Source organism: Panthera pardus, unplaced genomic scaffold (assembly GCF_024362965.1).
Source record: "Panthera pardus isolate Hobbes unplaced genomic scaffold, ASM2436296v1 HiC_scaffold_10, whole genome shotgun sequence".
NCBI classification, from domain to species: Eukaryota; Metazoa; Chordata; class Mammalia; order Carnivora; family Felidae; genus Panthera; species Panthera pardus.
In genome coordinates, this window is record NW_026526655.1 from 56059360 (window position 1) to 56078358 (window position 18999).

The following is an 18999-nucleotide window of genomic DNA, read 5'->3' on the forward strand; positions in this document are numbered from 1 at the left end:
ACACATAACCCCAAAATATTATTGACCTAACACGACAAAAGTTTACATCTTACATCACAATCCAATGTAGGTAGGGGGCTGTCTTGGGCATCTCCTCCAAGTGGTGATTTGGCAGTTCATCTTAGAATGCCATCAGCTTCAACATACGACCTCAGCAGTTGCCACAGTGGGAGAAGGGAATGTAGAAGACCACACAGGGGGATCTGTGGCTAGGTCTACAAGCACCGTTTGTTTCTTCTGCCACGTCCCAGTGGCAGAACCCAATCACATGGCCCCTCCTAACTGCAAGAGAGGCTGGGGAATGTTATCTTTTGTGTGCCAGGAAAAAAAAATGAAGTTGATGAGTCCTACAAGCTTCTACAAGTGCAAGTTGGACAGCCTCCAGGACTGCAGTGAGGTTTTGGTCTCTGAGCACAGTCAATAGTACCAGTTGCTCTGGAGGCTTGAGCAGAAGTTAAGCTGCAAACGTATGTATTTTTCTAGATTTTTCTTCTAATTATATGATTTGCACTTGATACGATTTAGGCTGACTCCTTGCCTTGTGCTATATGTAATGACATCCACATGTAGCATCCCATTCCTCACAATAGCACTATGAGTTGTGAGGACAGGTGTTCTTATATGCATTTTATAGACTGAGGACCCTGAGGCCCAGAATAGTTACATGACTTGTCTAAAGTCACTACTAAGTGACAGAGCTCTCTCTCTCTCTCTCTCTCTCTCTCAGGTTAGTGCCTCTCCACTATACCACACTGTCTTCCACAGAAACTCAAACTAGATGAGGCACAGACCTCAGTATACAAATGCAGGTATGTAAGAAGTGTATCTTTACTCCATTATAATCAACCTAGTTTATCTTTTAAGCTACGGTTCTATGTTGGAAGGTGTCAGCATTGACTTCCACCATTTTGGTATTTTTCTATCTTTGAGGGTATGTCTTAGTTTGGAGTGGGACATGGCAGGGGTGCACAGATTAGTGTAAGGTATTGGGAGATCCATTCATTCCTCGAGTCAAGTGTTTGAGGAGGCACCAACCAAGATGTCTACAGTTCCTTCTAGTCTTCCTGCTGATACTCATACATCTGTGCCTCCTTCCTGTTCACATGGCCCATTTGTATCCAGCAGCTCCCTGCTACTTTGGAGCCACTCCAGGATCTGGGAAGTTCTGTAGGCCCACACCACACAGCCATTCTTCTCCCCAGGCTTGTTGCCTTCCTGAGGTAGAAGGGTAAGGTAGGAAGGAAGGAACCATTCATGCCTTTGCTATCTCACTTTTCATCCATCTCTCCTCCCACCCTAGTGAAGGGAAGTGTTTCTAGTCTTCCAAGAAAGCCCCACTCTCCTCAAATATTTTTCTTCCAAACTCTGGCTGTACTCCAAATCTCTCCAGTCCTCTGAGGGCTTTTATAACACAAAACATAATTCACAGAAGTTTTGTTCTTGTTTTGCTTGTTACCCTGTCACATCATTCCTGCACCTTAAGGCAATGAGACAAGGGCATGCTGTCCAAGGCATGGAGGTGGGGATAGGGGAATACCAAAGAAAAAAAAAAAAACATTTCTTGATCACATGTGTATAACATTTAGCTTCATCAAGTCCTTGTGAGGTGAAGTGTCATTTTCCCAAAACTAACAGTGAGGAGGGGTGCCTGGGTGGCTCAGTTGGTTAAGAGTCCGATTTTGGCTCAGGTCATGATCTTGCGGTTCACAAGTTTGAGCTCTGCATCGGGCTGTGTTCTGATATCTGGGAGCCTGGAGCCTGCTTTAGATTCTGTGTTTTCCTCTCTCTCTGCCCTTCTCCAGCTCAAACTCTGACTCTCTCTCTCTTTCTCAAAAATAAATAAACATTAAAAAAAAAAAAAACTAACAGTGAGGCAAAGAGGCATTGATAGGAGCTCTTCTATCAGGGGGAACTAGCAAATTAAGTCCCTTTCTGCCTGACTGGTCATTGAATGTACTAGTCTCTGTCTCCCACTTCAACCCCAATGGCTGCATCCTTGACGGTTTGATCCTACAATCTTGGCAATCAAGTTTTCACTTAAGAACTGGGGGCCCCTGGGTGGCTCAGTCCATTAAGTGTCGACTCTTGATTTCGGCTCAGGTCATGATCTCATGGTCGGTTGTGAAATCTAGATGGGCACTGGGTGTGGAACCTGCTTAAGACTTCTCTCTCTCTCTTTCTCTCTCTCTCAAAACAAGACAAAACAAAACAAAACAAAATTGGGAACCTGGTCTTCCCAAAGGAAGACTCACAGCTGTGAAAGCCTGTCTGTGGATGATTTACTAGTGTTCTCAGTGTGGAAAAGGTGATTTGTTTCTCTGAGTGTTTAGTGTTTATCCCTTCCCCTACCTCAGTTATGAGCACACACCCTAGAGGAAATCTGCTGCCAGGGGACAGGTCACTGTACAGTAGACAGTGCTGAAGGGATAAGAAAGTGTTAAGACCGTGTAAGTGGAAAGATCACCTACTCCTAGTGAGAGCTGAAGAACTCAGACCAAACAACAGGCAAAGAGATGGCTGCGTCAAAGCAAAACATCATTTAAAAAAATCTGATTTGTACCAAATTCTATTTGTGAAGTGGATTTTAAAATCATTTCAAAGCACACTAGGCTTTCAAGAGATGTTTGTTTCAAAGAGTACAGTTGGCTTTGGGTCAAAAAATGAAGTTCAGTAATCACAGTAACAATTGTAGTATAATTACTGGCCACAAAATACCAGGTGTTCAAACAAGTCTTTCTACCCACTTAAGAGAGCCAGGCCAAGCAAAAATGCCCTGCCTAGCCATACCCAGAAGTTCAAAAGCTCAGCCTTTGTCACCAGGAAGGAATTCATTCAAAGAGCAAAACCGTTAATAGGCACAACCAGGCATTTTGTTGTAAACACCTTATTCTTAATACATCTTGAGAGCTAAACTTTCTCACATTTGAAAGAGGCCTACTTGAGAGAGAATTTAGACAAGCTCGGTTCAAGGTTGTTTTTTGTTTTGTTTTGTTTTGTTTTTTTAGATTTCTGATGACATATCTATGGGATGTGTAGGGTAGGGAAGTGTTGGCTTCGGAGTCCAAGGGCTCCTCCAGCTATCATTTGACCTAAGAATGGTAGTGTTTCCAGTTCTGTGAACAGATCACTTTAGTGTCAAGGGAATGAAAGCGCAGAAAACAGACAAAACACAGAAGTCTTATAGGGAAGAAGTGTATTAAGAGACCTAATGATGCACTTCCTCATTATACGTAAGGAAACCATTTCCTGGATTCCTTGAGCTATAAAAAACCAAGTGAATTTGCTTAAGTTAATAAATTTTATTTAATTATATAATGACAGTACTGCAGCAAAATGTTGTGTTTCCTCTCTTTTTATTGCTTCCTGTTAGTTATTGAGAGAAGAAATCCATCGTAACTTTTTTGCACTCTGCTAATGATGAGGCTCTCTCATTTGTTTTGTTCCTGCTTCACGATATATGTGTGTTTGCGTGTATGTAATCCAATTGAATAAGGTGGCCACTTTGTGTGGTTGCTACAAACACAGATGTAAGGCTACAAATGGGGCCCAGTTTTGCAAGAGCAAGACCCCATTATAAAAGCCCTTTGCTATGCTTTAGAATTGGTTGTTCTGTCCTGAGAGAACCTCAGTTCTCAGAACAACTGAAAAATCTGAAGTGTAAACCTGATTCTCCTTTCCTAACCCTGGGATGAGAATGAAGTTCTCCATTCAGTTAAGGTGGCCGATCCTTGTTGGCTTGTCAGTGCTCCACATCCCGAAGCAGTGTGGGCATCCCCATGCTCGTGGGCCCTCTGTGCTTCCTTGCCAACAGTGGCAGAGGAGGCAGCGGTATAATGGACACCACTGATCGGGGGTGTGACAGGGACCATTCTGAGCACATGCGGCTTCTCTCACCTAGTCCTCTCTGCATGCTCTCGAGGTGAATGCCTGTCTGCCTTTCACACATGAGGAGCCAGGAAAAGAGAGTAAGTTATTAGGCTTAACCATGTGGAATTCCTGTTTTCGCAGGCCCAAGAGGGTCTAATAGTGGCAAGTTCATATGACTCAACCTAATACTTGCCCGATATTACAGTTAGTAGGTGGTGATTTCGGAGTTTGAACTCTCAAGTACCCCAAAATGATAGCTGCGTATCTGTATTTCAGATGACAGACCAGGGCTCAGGGCAAATTCATTTAAAAATAAATGAATGGTGTGATCAGTGCTGTACTTCCTTTCTTCTGCAGCCTCTGGTTTCAGCTACTGACTTTATTCATGTCATACTGTGAAAGTTGGCTCAAGTCAGATAAGAATGCCCTGCCCGTGGCTACCGTTCCTGCCGTGCAGCTGAAATCAGCCCATCAAACCAGCTCTCTCAGGCTGGCTGCCTTGAAATGCCTGTCTAAAAACATTTTCCTTGCAGGATGGCACAGAGCCACATACCCCATCTCCCCAGCTGAGCTCTTACCTTTCAAGCCACTTAGCTACAGCTGCACGCCTTCCTCCCAGAGCCATTGTTAAAATCCCTCTGGGAACCCTATCACCCTTTCCTGTTAACATACCAATGATCAGTTTATCATCAGATTACATGAACTCAAGGACTTGGATCAAGTGAATTTGATTTGGGAGCTGACGGGTAAGGTCAGGAGCATGAAGATGAATCATGGGCTGTTAGATGTGGCAGTAACTTTAGAAGCTATATCGGCCAGTCCCAACATTTTATAGCTGCAGAAACATAGTCCAGTGCCAGAGCCTTGGCATCTTAATTTTTACGGTGACGAATCACCCCAGTTTGCCTGGGACTGAGAGATTTCCTGCACTTTCAGTGCTCAGACTGGGAAATTCTAAGACAAACCAGGAGCAGTTGGCCACTCTACTCCTTTAGGAGCTTCAAACTCTACTGCTTTTCTGGAGAGGTCAGACTTGAGCAGAGCCTTGCAGCAAGGGCTCCAGAGCTGCTTGGTAGAGCTCAACAACTCCAGGTAGGAGATGACAGCAAACCCGTATTCACATGGCACGGTTGAATCAAGGCTAGCTAAGTGGTCAGTCTCTAGGCATGAACTTGGATGCCCCAAGGAAACAGCCATGCGAGGTAAGGTTGTATCTGCCTCGTGACCGAACCCTCACGCTCCGGGGCCATCGCATTTGGGAAAGCTGTTGATGGAGTCAGTCTCTGAAAATTAGGCTGCGGTCTGGTTTATTCGCTTCATAGAGATGAGCTGCTGTGTGAGCTGCAGCCACGCAGTGTACAGAGCTCGCGAGGAGAGGGCTGCTCTGGTCCGTCTGCTCCCTGCAGCTGCAGGGAGAAGGGAATGGAGAAGTACTCAGGCAGGGAGAAGGGTCAGCAGGGTGCCCCATGCTACCATCGCTTCCTTTTTCAGAAGTTTTGTCACTCAGAGGTTTTGAATCCTGCAATAAGCAGACGTTCTTGGCTAACTTTGGACTTTTTTCCTCAGATGTCATGCACCTAATTTTTAAATAGATCTTGGTTTTACTTCTCCTCCTGGTCTATTTTGTCCCCAGCCCTTGGTTGCTTGGCGGTTGTCTCCCCCACTAGGTCTCCTGCTTTCTGTTCTGCCGGGACCCAGCCTCTAGTTCATGCCCTGTATGTGGGAGCAAGTATGTATTGAATAGAGAAGGGATGGAAAGGGGGAAGAAAGGAAGGAACAATGCGAGGATCCTAGTCAGGCAAAATTGTCAGACAATACAAGTTCTCTCTTATTTTTTTTTTTTTATGTTTATTTTTGAGAGGTGGGGGGAATGCGAGCAGGGGTGGGGCAGAGAGATGAGGACAGAGGATCTGAGGCTGGCTCTGCCCTGACAGCACAGAGCCCAACGCCGGGCTTAGACTCATGACCCTTGACATCATGACCCTCGAGATTATGACCTGAGCCAAAAATGGGACACTTAACCAACTGAGCCACCCAGGTGCCCCAAAACAAGTTCTCTTTAATATTCTTTTCTCTGCAAGCATTCCTTGAAGCTATGCCCCAACACCCCCACCCCCATTCACACCTGCTGGATTCTAAATTTGTCATGTCCTCAGCCACTCATAAAATGTCCTTCTTAGTGCCCAACAAACTTATTGATCGGATAAACTAATTGCTATTAATGGGATTTGAAGTCAGAGGTCAAGGCCTGAAAAGTAAATCTTAACTGTGACCTGTACAGTTAATACTCCTTCTAGGTTGTCTTGACACTTTAGTGAACCTAATTCCAGTGAAGGGATTTGAAATTGGGGGAGGAAGTGTCAGCATAGTGGAGGATTATTTGGGGAAGAGTTCTGTGGTAAGGGTTGCCAGATTCAGCAAAGAAAAATTCAAGATGCCCAGTTGAATTTGAATTGCCCATAAAACAATACATAATTTTTTAGTATAAGGGTATCCCTTGCAATATTTGTGATATATTTATACTAAAAATTATTCGTTGTTTATCTGAAATTCAAATTTAACTCATTATCCTATATTTTATCTGGCAACCCTGTGACCCATGATGTCGCCCAAATACGCAGCCTGTGAAGTAGAAGGGCAGGACTGCTACGGAGTTTGGAACACTTTCCAAATGTCTGGCAGAAGAGAACCAGTCCATCTGAGAGAGCATCACGTGGTACAGTTAGGTGAACTCTCCGCCCTCAAAGCCAAGCCTGGTGACATATGGGGGAATCTGAAGTAGGCCCGAACCAAAAACCCCTGGAGACTGGCCAAGGTGTCAGTGAAAAGGGCAAGGTCCACTGGATCCTTCGCAGAAGATACTGTGTCTGCTTCCGGTGCTGACAACTAGCCCATCTGATATCCATCACACTAAGACATTATTTTTAGATCTGAGGAAGGAGTGGCAGGGTTTTAAAAATAAAGTACTAGATGTAGGGAGAATTTATTTGAGAACCTTAATCCTGACCAGGAAATGCAGGCCATGGGCCTGCTAGCACTAGACCTGGAAAAGATTGGTACCAGCAGCTTTCCATGTAAAAATGACTAAGACTGAGACTCCACACTTCTCTTGTAAACAAAGGTGATGCTACTAGCTTCAAGAAAATTCCTCTTACCACCTGTAATAATCTTTTGTCTTTCCAACTATTGAAGAGTGATAACTGTTTTGTTATCTGGTTTTGATTTCTGCACTGGGTATACCCTGTCTGCTCTTCCAGATCTACCTACAGTCCTTCTTCTCTACCCTGCTCCATTTTCTGGGAAAACACTTAGAGACTCACTTCTCCTCTGTCTTCTGGTTAGGACCAGCCAACAGGAGATATCAGCAAGAGATTGGAGGTTGGGAGGACAAATGGTCAGAAGAATAGCTTTATTGTGGGTAGGGCTTATTAAAATGCTCCTGGTTTCAACAATCTGATAACAAGCACTTGAAATCGAAATAGCTGAATACTTTAATACGATTAAACCTACGTCATCACAAAGCCCAGCATTCTGCTTGATAGAGAAACATTAGGGGCAGCCCCACTAAAGTTAGGAATAAGACAGGAGTGCTCACTGCCACCATTATTATTTAAAATTTTACTGATTGCACTGACAGTCACAATTAGACATGATAAAGATTTCAAGTATAAAAATGGGAAAGGAAGAAAAATACTCACTATTTGCAGTTGATATGATTGTATGCCTTTAAACCCTAGAAATTCAAGTGATAAATTACTATAAACAATGAGAAAATTCAGTAAAGTAGAAGGATGCAAAATTAATATACACAAACCAATCAATCTAACATATACAAGCAATATCTTATTAGAAAATAGAAGGATTAGGGGGGTGGCACCTGGATGGCCCAGTCAATTAAGCATCCGACTCTTAATTTTAGCTCAGGTCATGATCTCATGGTTCATGAGTTTGAGCCCTGCATTGGGCTCTGTGCTGACAGCCTGGAGCCTACCTGGGATTCTCTCTGTCCTTCTCTCTCTGCCCTTCCCCCACTTGCTCTCTATCTCTCTCTCAAAATAAATTAAAAAATAAAAATAAAAACTAGAAAAAAAGAAGATAGAAGGATGAGAGACCTTATTTAATGTAGCAACAAAAAAGAGGAAGTACCTAGGAATAAATTTAATAAGAAATGTACAAGCTCTATATGTAGAAAATTCAAAACAAAACCAGAGGACCTAAAAAAGATTTGAACGAGTGGAAAGACATACCTGGAGGAAAATTCTAAATTGTTATAATGTCACTTTCCCTAACTTCATTTAAAATTTTAGCACAATCCCAATAAAAATACCAACTCTTATTCTTTCTACATGACAAAAATTTCTCAGATTTGTACTGGGGACAGGAAGAGAATAGCCAGGAAAGTCTAAAAAGAAGAGAAATATGTATGTCTGTGTGTGGCAGAAGGTGGAATGGTTAGCCCTACTAGATATTAGAACACATAATAAAGCCTCAGTAATTAAAATAATGTGGACCTAGTCCATAAAGGAACATACAAATGAGTGGAATAAATGAGAATGTCCTGATACAGACCCAAATAGATGCAGGAATTAGTATATGATAAAGGGGATGTTGCAAATCACCAGGAGAAAGAGAATATTGAATAAATAGCGTTGGTATAACTTAAATAGCCATCTGGAATGAAAGTAGGTCCATATTTCACACTATTCAATAAAGTAAATTACAAAGATATAAGTATTTTTTTTCAATATATGAAGTTTATTGTCAAATTGGTTTCCATACAACACCCAGTGCTCATCAAAGATAAGTATTTAAATGTAAAAAATTATAACTAAAATCACTAAAGAGGGGCACCTGGATAGCTTAGTGGGAAGAACAAGTGACACTTGATCTCAGGGTCATGAGTTTGAGCCCCACATTGGGTGTAGACATTGCTAAAAATAAATAAACTTTAAAAAAAGAATTTATGGTATTTAAATAATAATAATAATAATAATAATAATAATAATGATAATAATAATAAAATCACTAGAAGAAAACAATGGGAGGATTTCTTTATAACTTTGGAAGGTCTTTGTAAATGTGACTGAAAATCCAAAAGCCATTTAAAAATTGATAAAGTTGATTATGTAAAAAAAAATTCTTTCACCATAATTAAAGTTAAAAGACATATCACAAGCTGGGAAAAGCATTTTCAACTTATATAAAAAGTACTATTACTCCTTATATACAAAGCACTACTAGAAATAAGTAAGACAAAAAGTTGACATCCCAAGAGAGAAATGGGCAATGGAAATGAATAAGCAACCAATGGCTTCTGGTACCAGTTCTAACAAGCAATTCTCAGACCAAGCTGGGTGTCCTACAATTGTACTCCATTCTGAAACTATTTAACCTGGAGATTGGCCCAGATCCCATAAGTTAAGGACTCAGTCGTACAACACTGCCTGTTCTCCACTTCAGATGCCAACAGCAAGTCCAGGTCGTCACCTGGGTGGATTATAGATTAGAGGTTCCAACAATCCCCTTCTTGGGTTTGATTAATTTGCTAGAGCAGCCCACAGAACTCAAAGAAACATTTTATTTACTAGATTACCTTTTTATTATAAAAGGATATAACTCAGGAACAGCTAGATGGAAGAGATGCATAGGGCAAGGTATGAAGAAAGTTACGGAGTTTCCATGCTCTCTGACAGCTCCAGTCTCCACACGTTCACCAACCGGGAAGTTCTCTGAATCCCTCTGTTTTTTTTGGAGGCTTCATTTCCTGGGCATGATTGATTCCATCATTGGCCATTGGTGATTGAATGCAATATCCAGTTCCTCTCACACCCCAGGAGGTCAGGGGGGTGTGACTGAAAGTTCCAAGCCTCTAATCAAAAGGTTGGCTCCCCTAGCAACCCACCCCCATCCTTAAGTCCTTTCCAAAAGTCACCTCATTGACATAACAAAAGATATCTTTATTGTGCCTATCACTTAAGAATTCCAAGAGTTTTAGGAGCTCTGCCATAAACTTAAGGAGGCCAAATACGTATTTCTTATTATAAATCACAAAGTCACAACTCACAGAAAATTTCATAAATATATGAAAAGATATTCAACTTCACTCATAAGAGAAATGCAAATTAAAGCTATGCTGATATATCATTTTTCATATATCAGATTTTCAAATATTTAAAAATTTGATTATCTTTGTGGGATTGTAAATTAGTACAATTCCATGGAGGGCAATTTGGCAAAATCCATCAATCTTACACATGCACATATCCTTTGAGCCAACAATTCCTTCTAATCAAATATATCCTTTAAATACATTTGACATATAAAATGACCTAGGTACAAGTTTATTCCTTGTAGCATTACTTGTAATAGCAAAATTGGAAACAACCCAATGTCCATCAATACGAAACTGGTTAAGTAAATCATAATGTATCCATATAATGGAATATTATGCAGCCATAAACATAAGAAATACATAAAAAAGAAAGGGTATGCTGTATGGCGTGGGGCTCAATCGCACAACCCTGGGATCATAACCCGAACCAAAATCAAGAGTTGGGCACTCAACAGACTGAGCCACTCAGGTGCCCCTCCAAGATATTTTTAATGAAAAATGCAGTATGCACTATCTTCTGTGTGATAAAAGAAAAAATGTAATATATATATACACACACACACACACACACATATATTATGTAATGTATATATAATGTAATGTATGTATGTATGTATGTATGTATGTATTTGCTTGTATACCCATAAACTACTCTGAAATGATATCCAAGAAACCAGTAACCATGAATTAGGAGGAGATCTAGTGAATGGGAGATAGGAAGGGAGAGAAATTTTCGCCTTTCATATCTTGTAAATATTTGAGTCATGGGCATATATTGCTTATTAAAATATTAAATATTTTTAAAGTGCTTTTAAAAAAGATCAAACAATACAGAAATACCTAAGGTAGGAAATGAATGGTCCCCTACCTCTAAACCTACCACTCAGAGAAAACCAATGCCAACAGACGGCCATTGACCTTAAGAGATTTAGTCATTGAGAAGGAGATAGGATACTTTTTTAAAAATTATGTATTAGGCAGGGAAAACATTATTTTCTGAGTCTCTGAAATGTTGTTGTGGCGTTGCCAAATCTGCTTAGACCAAAGATAAACAGCTGAAATAAATATTGACCTCTTTCTGCATGCTCAGAATGAGCCACTGGACTTACATAGCACATTCAATCCTATGTGAGTTCAGGTATATGTAAAATTAGAACTAGAAAATAATTCTGAATTAGGTAGCAATGTAAAAGTGAATGGTAGAGACCATTAGCTCTAATGGGCTAAGTATCATGTGTATGTGAAATTAAGACATTAACATTTCAGCAAATGAAAATGTTTATGTAGTCTGAAAATTCTTGGCACTGGAACCACAGAATTCAGCTAGCAAGGGCATCTAAATTACAAATGTAAAAGAGTTGCAAAGAACACTAAAAATTATTCCTAATTTTCCACTGCCATTATTAAAAATTATTTTAAAATATTTTCTAACTGGAATCTGACATTCCACTATGCAATGAAGCAAATATCATGTTACAAGGCCCCCCCCTCGAAATCATGTTCCTTTGATTCAAAAAACTCCTTGATGAGTAGGAAATGAATGTTATAAATACCTGTGACAAAAAACATACATATCGCCTCCCTGTTTCAAAATAAATTGCAGTGTCTCTAGCCAAACCAGCAGTTGATATTTTTAATACATGTGCCTTAATACAACACAACAAAACAATGTTTATACAATACACTCTCTTTCCTCTCTTCTTATAAGAGTAGTGTGTTGATGTTGGAAGAAACCTTAGAAATCAACAAGTCCTCTCATGCAATCATTCATTCATTTAACAAATAGTTATCAAGTGTCCCCATGTCTCAGGCAAAGTAAAAAGCAATAGCATAAGAAGATGAATAACACAGTTCCTGGCCCTTGAGAAGCTTACCTCAGCTAACTCCTTTATTTTTATTTTGAAGAATCTCCAGGCCTCTCAAGTTCAGACCAGTGCTTCTTTTGATTACACCAAACATCAAGCATTTATGAAAAGAACTAAATCTAAAAGAATGGCAATTATCTATTATTAATGCTTTTCACATAGTAATTTTTGGATTACCATTTAGAGGATCTAACTTCTCTTTGTCTTCACAAGTAATTTTATATACATTATGACAGTTACCTCACAAAACTTTCATTTCACAGATGAGGAAACTGATGTCAGTGAGATTAATCAACTTTCCCTGCATCACACAGCTAGTAAGTGAATCCAGATCTGTCTCTAGCATTTATATTCTCTCTACTGTAGTATCCAGCAGGATTTGTCAAAATGTAAGCTGCAGAAATTGTAATTAATATTAATACTTGCAGAGTATATGATTGTAATTTGATTGATAAATCTGCTGCTGCTTTACAGAGATTTTCTTTTTTTAATGTTTGTTTATTTTCAAAAGAGAGAGAGAGAAGGGCAGAGAGAGAGGGAAAAAACAGAGAATACTAAGCAGGCTCTGCAGTGTGAGCACAGATCCTGATGCGGAGCTTGAACTCACAAACTGTGAGATCATGACCTAAGCCAAAATCAAGAGTTGGACACTTAACCACCTGAACCACACAGGCGCCCGTCACAGAGAATTTCTTACGGAAAAGCACACTATAACTAAACAATGTATTTGTGAGCGCCGTAATGTCGTTTCAAGAAGAACATGAAATGACATTGGATAACTATTTGTTTCAATCATTACAATACTCTGCATTAAAATGATCAGTGTATAAATGAAATTACTGTTTTTTCCCCACATATTCCTTTACCTTTTTATCCATAAACCTGCCTGTAGCCTTATCTTTTGTTCATTTGAACTGCTTTGCTCTACGTCTTTTGAATATCCACATCGAGTCTATTATATTTTTTAAGTTACTATAATATTTTTACATTATATTATTATTATTATTATTATTATTATTATGTTTTTTAAAAGGTGCCTGATTTTTCTTCTTTTAACCACACTGGTGTGACTCACCTCCTAACATACATGCTTCTCTACTTTTAAGTCTTCAAGGAGCAGGACATTCACTTTACAATAAATTGTTGATGCACAGCTCGCTCAGAGCAGGGTTTGGATTTTTGCAATGAAGGTGATCTATATAGTAAAAGAAATAATTTGGGTAAAATCTCATGATTGAATCTGGCACTGATTGGCAGTTAGCTTTGAAGACCTTGGACCTTGGAATCAGACCATAAAATCTGAACCATGTTCTTTGGAGTGATATTCTTCAAATTCACCTGTGAGCAACTAGCAATCAGATACAGGTTTCTAGGGGCCCTTGTAATCTTTCTTTCTTTCTTTCTTTCTTCTTATGTATTTACAGATTAGGGTCAATAGTAAAGGGCTGGCAAGCAGCAATCAAGAGAGAAAAACAAATATTTGGAAATCTGAAACTGAATTTCAACATGAAAATTATAGCATAGTTTATATGGCTTTATTATATGCCGATAGCATAAAATTACACTACACCCTTCAAAGTGTGTCATACGCTTAAATGGGATCCATGGCAAAAGTTATGGTACAGATCATAGTCCCTACTTTGTTTAATTATTCACAAATAATTAATTTATTATGAATAAATTATTGTAAATAATAACTGGGTGGTATCTTGGGACCTAGCTTGGCCCAGTGAAAAGGCAAAGGTTTTGGAATGAGCTAACCCTAGGATATCATGTGAACTCTGCCGTGGAAGCTTGGCTAAGTTACTGAATCATAGAGTTGTGACCTTGGCCAAGTTACTGTATTGGATTGAACTAAGCTTTATCATGTGTAAAATGGTTGTTGTGAGGATTAGTAATGACTGATAAAAGGTTTGGAAGTAGAGGTTCTTACATAGTAGGCACTCAATAAACTCAAGTCTCACATGGGATATTTCACGAAGTAATAATTTTTTATTGAATAATTACACAACAATTTTTTATCGAATTGATTGCAAGGAAATTAAGTGTTCGTATTATGTGACCTTCCTCCTGGAATGGACAATTGAAATTGAAAGGGCGTATTTCTTGCTGCTGACAATGCAGTACTTACTTCCCCAGGAGACTAGAACAGACTAACTTTAGCAAAAAATGTCCCCATAATGTTCCTTTATGGAGAAGTCTATAGTATACACAAAAACTTCCTTTATCTTTTAAATAAGTATTGTCACAAAATATCTGTTTACTCAGTGTTTAGGGCTTGTTGATGTTGTTATTAATAAATCTGCAGTGACCTTGTTAGGGTACTTAATAAATGATTTTAACCAACTTGGTTCAAATTGTTTATGGTAACAACTAGGGTTTCAAAGAGAGAGGAATCAAGGAGATAAAAGAAACAGGTAATAGCTGTTGCTTCTCAGCACAGTTCAGGAAGTACGAGTAAGTAGGTCCATCAATGCATAGTATATGTAGTATTTTGTAGTATCTTTTTTTACAAACTCAAATTTGCATTAAGATGCATATTTTATATTTTTTGGAATTTTATGTCATTTAAATCAATAGTTAATGATATTGGTTTCCCATAATTTCTCTTTGATTATCTAACAGCAAAGTTTCTAACAATGAAGCATAGTGTAGAGATATATCCCCTTCCTTTCAGTCAATGTATAGAAAACATTATATCACACATTAAAACTGCTGAGCTCTGAAAAGATAATCCACATCTTTAGTCATTAGAGGAATTCAAATTAAATGCAAATTAAAACCACAGTCACACACACACACATGAATGGCTATACCAAGCAGTCTTGGCAAGAATGTGAAGGAACTCTAATAGATTGCTAGTGGGAATATAAAATGGTATGGCCACTTATGAAAATATCTAGCTGATTCTTATGAAGTTAAAACATACTCCTACCATATGACCCATGCATTCTACTCCTAGGTATTTACCCAAGAGAAATGAAATGTATATTCTTACAAAGACTTATATGTGAATGTCCAGCAGCGTTATTCATAGCTAAAAAATGGAAACAACCCAATGTCTATCAACATGTGAATGAATAAATAAGTTGTGGTATATCCACACAGTGAATACTACTCAACAATAAAAAACAATTAACTAGTGATACTTGCAAAAACATATATGAATCTCAATTATGTGGAGTGAAAGAAGCCAGATTTAAAAAGAGTATACATTGAATGATTCCATTTATAATATTCTAGAACATGCAAACGAATCCATAGTTCCAGAAAGTAGATCACTAGTTACCTGGGGGATAGGGGATAGGGGAAAGTAGATCACTAGTTGCCCATCCTAGGGGATGGGATAGGGGATAGGGAGAAGCAGAATTAAAATGAGACACAGGCAAACTTCTGGGAGTGATGGACATATTTATTATCTTTATCGTTTTGATGGCTTCACACAAAAACATCAAAACTTATTCAATTATTGTATGTCAGCTATACCTAAAGCTGTTTTAGAAAAACAAACAAACACTGTGTCAATTTTTCATAAAAATGAAGAGACAACCCTGACCTTGTGCCATCAGGTTGGCTGGATCCACTGCCTCTTTTCTGTGGCATCCACCATTTCCTGGCTCTGGGCAATGGTGATGTTTTACTACTGGACATTGACCTTAAGGGTAGAATCCATGTTTAATTCATTTTGGCCTTCCTTCAAATGCCCAGCATGGTAACCCTCATCAACTGTTATTTTTTAAATGAATAAATTACCTGGATACTTTTTGGCAAAACATTTCAGGAAACTGTTCTACCCAAATTCCCTAACTAACTCTTGCTATTTTTTTTAACATCCAAGTGAGGCAGCAAGTCTTCATGCTTAAGAACTTTAGTGCCAGAGTAAACTGATCAGCTACCTACTAACTACTCAGCCATAGTTAGAATCAGCTAGCCACTCCAGGCCTCTCTTTCCTCATTTTTATTTATTTATTATTATTTAAATATTTTCTTTTAATTAATGAATTAATTTGTAATTTACATCCAAGTTAGTTAGCATATAGTGCAACAATGATTTCAGGAGTAGATTCCTTAATGCCCCTTACCCTTTTAGCCCATCCCCCCTCCCACACCCCTCCAGTAATCCTTGTTTGTTCTCCATATTTAAGAGTCTCTTATGTTCTGTCCCCCTCCCTGTTTTTGTATTATTTTTGCTTCCCTTCCCTGATGTTCATCTATTCTGTGTCTTAAAGTCTTCATATGAGTGAAGTCGATATGTGTATTTCTCTGACTGACTAATTTCACTTAGCATAATATCCTCTAGTTCCATCCACGTAGTTGCAAATGGCAAGATTTCATTCTTTTTGATTGCTGAGTAATACTCCATTTGTGTGTGTGTGTGTGTGTGTGTGTGTGTGTGTGTGTGTGTGTATACCACATCTCCTTTATCCATTCATCCATCGATGGACATTTGGGCTCTTTCCATACTTTGGCTATTGTTGATAGTGCTGCTATAAACATTGGGGTGCATGTGTCCCTTCAGAACAGCATACATGTATCCCTTAGATAAATACCTAGTAGTACAATTGCTGGGTCATAGGGTAGTTCTATTTTTAATTTTTTGAGGAACCTTTATACTGTTTTCCAGAGTGGCTGCACCAGTTTGCATTCCCACCAGCAGTGGAAAAGAGATCCTGTCTCTCTGCATCCTCACCAACATCTGTTGTTGCCTGAGTTGTTAATGTTAGCCATTCTGACAGGTGTGAGGTGGTATCTCAGTGTGGTTTTGATTTGTATTTCCCTGATGATGAGTGATGTTGAGCTTTTTTTCATGCGTTGGTTGGCCATCTGGAGGTCTTTTTTGGAGAAGTGTCTATTCACGGCTTTTGCCCATTTCTTCACTGGATGATTTGTTTTTTGGGTGTTGAGTCTGATAAGTTCTTTATAGATTTTGGATACTAACCCTTTGTCTGATTTGTTGTTTGCAAATATCTTCTCCCATTTCATCTGTTGCCTTTTAGTTTTGCTTATTGTTTCCTTTGCTGTGCAGAAGCTTTTTATTTTGATGAGGTCCCAATAGTTCATTTTTGCTTTGGTTTCCCTTGCCTCTGGAGACATGTTGAGTAAGAAGTTGCTGCAGCCGAGGTCAAAGAGGTTTTTGTCTGCTTTCTCCTCGAGGATTTTGATGGCTTCCTGTCTTACAGTTAGGTCTGCTTTGAGTTTATTTTGAGTTTATTTTTTGGAGTTTATTATTTTGAGTTTATGTACCCATTTTGAGTTTATTTTTGTGTATGGTGAAAGAAAGTGGTCCAGGTTATTTTTCTGCATGTCACTGTCCAGTTTTCCCAGCACCACTTGATGAAGAGTCTGTCTTTATTCTATTGGATATCCTTAACTGCTCTGTCAAAGATTAGTTGGCCATATGTTTGTGGGTCCATTTCTGAGTTCTCTATTCTGTTCCATTGATCTGAGTGTCTGTTTTTGTGCCATAAATATTTGATTTTTAAGTCATCTCTACACCCAAGGTGGGGCTTGAACCCACAACCCCGAGATCAAGAGTCCCATCATGCTCCACTGTCTGAGCCAGCCAAGTGCCCTGTTTCCTCATTGTTAAAGGAGATTATAATATACTTATGTCATTGGTTTTCTGAGAGGATTAGATAAAATAATCCATGTAAAGTGCATGGTCCATAGTCAAAACTCAATTTTTAAAATGCAAATGAATTCATACATTTACTATCACAAAGCCTTTCAAAGTTTATGAACCTCAAAGATTGAAATATTTCATCTTTCATCAGGAGAAAGAAATGTGATGAACAGGTACCTAAACCTCACCAGGAAAGATAGCTTTTTTTTTTAAATGTTTGGTTGGTTGGTTTCTCTCTCTCTCTCCAAATAGTTAATAAATAAACATTTTTTTTTTTAAACTGGCATTACATTTGCAACTACGTGGATGGAACTAGAGGGTATTATGCTAAGCGAAATTAGTCACAGAAAGACAAATATCATATGACTTCACTCATATGAGGACTTTAAGACACAGAATAGATGAACATCAGGGAAGGGAAGCAAAAATAATACAAAAACAGGGAGGGGGACAGAACATAAGAGACTCTTAAGTATGGAGAACAAACAAGGGTTACTGGAGAGGTGTGGGAGGGGGGATGGGCTAAAAGGGTAAGGGGCATTAAGGAATCTACTCCTGAAATCATTGTTGCACTATATGCTAACTAACTTGGATGTAAATTAAAAAAAATAAAATAAAATAAAGTTACCTACATGTTAGGCTTTTTAGAACCACACAACGAGAGGAATTTAGTTTATTGGAAGAAATGCAACGGTTATAATAGCTTATAATCTTGTCAGTGTATTTTATACCAAGGCTCTTAGACCTTTTCATTAAAACAGAAAAATAAAAACTCTACCATTAGGTAGAGAGGCTGAAATTGCAAACAGTCCATTTAGTTTTTTCCTGCCCTTTACTTTGAGGTTCTTACATGTAGAAATCCTGTTCTCATATTTGTTTGCAAGTTTTCTCTCTAGTGAAAACTACTTTATCATTCTGTCTGTGGGGAATTAATTAAACAGAATGTGGAAAAATGTAATCTCCAGGGTGCCTTGCTGTCAGTTCCCTCAGTAAATACAGCACAACCAAGGGACTCTACAGAGACCTGACCTAGAGTGGACCAAGCCTGGGCTTTAGAACTGGACAGTTTCAGAGAATAATTTTCTTGAGTTTTGAGCAACTCAAGTCATTGTTTTGTCGTCTTCTGATTTATAATATTGGGCCTAACCACGTCTCTATGATTTGTAGGAATATTTATAAAATATATGAAATAATTGTCATCATTAATAAACTGGGTTATTAATCTCCTCCAAAAATAAGGTGCTGGCATGTAAGTAAAATTTATAACTAACCCTTTAGATCTGGTCCAGTACTTAATTTGCCTTCCAAAGCCCTGGTCAATTTGTTGTGTGGGAAGAACATAATACCAGGATCAGGAAATGTTGTTCTACTCCTCGCTGTGCCAATAGCTAGCTCTGTGATCAGTGGTAACCACTTCACCCCTCAGTTTCCTCAAATGTAAAAGTAGAGAGTTGGACTAGATCAGGAAGGGAAAACACATGATATGTGCCACTACTCCTACTATTCTGTGTCCATGGCAGACATTATTAATC